Source organism: Uloborus diversus, chromosome 5 (genome assembly GCF_026930045.1).
Source record: "Uloborus diversus isolate 005 chromosome 5, Udiv.v.3.1, whole genome shotgun sequence".
NCBI lineage: Eukaryota > Metazoa > Arthropoda > Arachnida > Araneae > Uloboridae > Uloborus > Uloborus diversus.
Window position 1 is genome coordinate 177,322,256 of NC_072735.1, and position 2,693 is coordinate 177,324,948.

A 2,693-nucleotide genomic window follows, 5' to 3' on the forward strand; every position below is an offset into this window, starting at 1 on the left:
CTCTCATAGTTTAAAAAAGCAGTTGAGAATGAAAATGTCGTATCTCTTAATCCCTTGCACCAGAAATACTGCAATGCAAGTAACTTTACTCTTTAGCACAATTCCATTGTTGTCACAAAATTTTACAACTGGAAAAAAATACTTTGTACTTTTCTATTGACACATGTTTTCATAAAGAAAAACAAGTTTGGGGAATAAAAGGTTTCTTAATAGTTTTCCCATGTGGTTAAACTCAAAAGGAGGTTTAGTTATGCTACTGTTTCATTTAGTTAGTAAAACGCTGGTCTGGTATCAAAAATGTTCTTGGAAATCTATAAAAAAAAATAATAAAATAAAACAATTTCCAAAGTAAAATTTAAAAAAATAAACCAAGTGGTCAACTTACAAAGGGTTTTTTACAATGCTCCAAACCAAATTTGGTGTTCATTAGTGGTCAAGATAGACAGGTGGTCAAGATAGAGAGGTGGTCAAGTTACAGAGGTTTTCCTTCATTATATAACATAGGACTAATTCCGTTCCTGACAAAAGCGGTCAACATAGACAGGTGGTCAACTTACAAAGGTGGTCAACTTTACAGGTTTTACTGTATATACGAGCCGGCGCATCAGCTTAAAATCAGCCATTTCGGATCGGAGCGCGTTCATGAGTGGTTGTCTTTTCTGGCGAGTTATCGCGTTTGATGATTAATCACTGCTAGCGATTATTAGTGGCACAAAAATTGTTTATTGAATAAAGTATTATTTTCGGCAAAGTTAGGCGAAACCGGAAACTTTGCTGTGGTAACCCTAGCAGCACAACAATGAAAAATCCGATTCAAAATGGCTAAACTTTAAGCTATTGCGTCGGCCTGTACATTGTACATATAGCAGTTTTTAGAGCTGTCGTGCCACTGAGGAAGGAAGGCAACTGCAGTTAAAGTTGATTTTGTGCGGCTTTTTAAGGGCATTAAAATGTCACAAAAATCAAACAAATATGACTTATTTTTCGAAGAGATACTCGAAAATTAATGGTTTTCTATAAAGTTAGAAGCAAAATCTTAGATTTTTTTTTGATGAAAGGTAGCCTACGTTCTATTTTGCATCAATGATGAAAAACAAACAAATTTTCAAACAAACTCGCTTTTGCATTCATAATATTAGTAATGATAGTAAATTATATTGAAAAAATCAAAATACTTCCGACCCGGAAGTAATTTGAATGCGCATGAAGAATATTTTTTAAAAGCGTCGTTCTAGTTTTGTGATATTGTAAAAAAAAATTATTCCATCAAAACGCAGATAATAAAGTACCAATTATGAAAAACAGATATCGAACACTATGTTGAAGCGATTAAAAAGTTTGACCCGGACGTGATTTGAACACGCAACCTTCTGATCACACCAATTTTAAACTGCTGGAGTCAGACGCGCTACCTTTGCGCCACCGAGTCCTCTCCGGCAGAAGAATTTGTGATATAAAATCAATGGGGTTGTTTCCTTCAGTCAAAAGTAGTACTTTTTGTCACTGAAATTCATAGAATAAGCAAAAAAAAACATGGACCCAGAAAATACTTTCATTTTCCCAACAGTTGCTTTTTAATTAAATTTTTTTAAATGTCCGATTTTCCAAACAAGGCGTGGTCTTGATGACGTCACAAATGATACTCTTTGGCGCATCTTTCTATCGCGTTTCCACGTTATGGTAATCAAGAAGCGAATTAAAATTGCGCTCTACGCTTGCTATCAACCCTATCGTTGCCAATACACGTGAGTAAAGATGCGAATTAAATATTTTGCTCTGTGAATGTCAACACGGAAAGGCATTTCATCATTTGTGATGTCATCGGCAGAAGCTTAAACAAATGAAAGCGCACCGGTATTTTTTAAAAAAATCTTAAACAAATTACTTAAAAAATGGTCAGATCCTATGTTCTTAATCATGCTCTTTCAGAAAAAAATACTTTTAAAATTTTGGAAACGACCCTATTGTACGTAGAAATTACAAACATTTTCAAAGTACTATTTACAATTACAAATATTTTGAGAATAAATTTGTTCAAAAATAAGCGTATTCCTCTGTTTTAGAATTCTAATTGAATAGTGGATGAATGAATCAGCATTTGCAACATGACGCATCATTTCTCGTTCAAAGATAATCGCTAGATGAATTTCCAAAAAATATTTTGGCTTAGGGAGAGAAGGGAAGCGTAAATTAGTTCTCAGAGCCACATTGCAATGTTAAATTGAATTCAAATAAAATGGATTTTTTACCTACTAGATAACAAACTTATAAATTTAAAATTTTCACTTGTTTTTCCACAAAAAATTAGTGTTATTTATACGACACAGACAATATTTTATTTCGAATAAAGGCATAACTTGGTCGCATGAGTGGAAGGGGGGGGGGGCAAACCTTTTTTTCAAGGGATATTTATTTGATTCATATTCTGCCATCCAACTAAAATAATGCAAAACAATTGTGCTTATGTTTTGTGATCTTTAAGTACAGATTTCTTTTTCCAAGTTGCGTTGGTTTTTATTCGCGAATAACTTCATGGACTAATTAGAAAGTTCAAGGAATTCTAAGTACTTTTGAAATGAGTTTTTTTTTTCTTCCGGAGTTGTTTTCCAGGATCCCAGGAATGAGGAATCTTGTACACACCCTGTTATTAGTGACCTATGCCCAAACCTGTAACCAAAGTGATGTTCTATTTC

The 2,693-nt window shown here is 33.6% G+C and overlaps 1 non-coding gene across 1 annotated transcript; it reads right to left on the reverse strand.

Moving 5' to 3' along the window:
- Positions 1-1,339: 1,339 nt before the first annotated feature.
- Trnaw-cca (transfer RNA tryptophan (anticodon CCA)) lies at positions 1,340-1,429 on the reverse strand. Its single transcript is given in 2 exon segments — positions 1,340-1,375; positions 1,394-1,429. It is a non-coding gene; the product is annotated as a tRNA-Trp (tRNA).
- Positions 1,430-2,693: the final 1,264 nt, after the last annotated feature.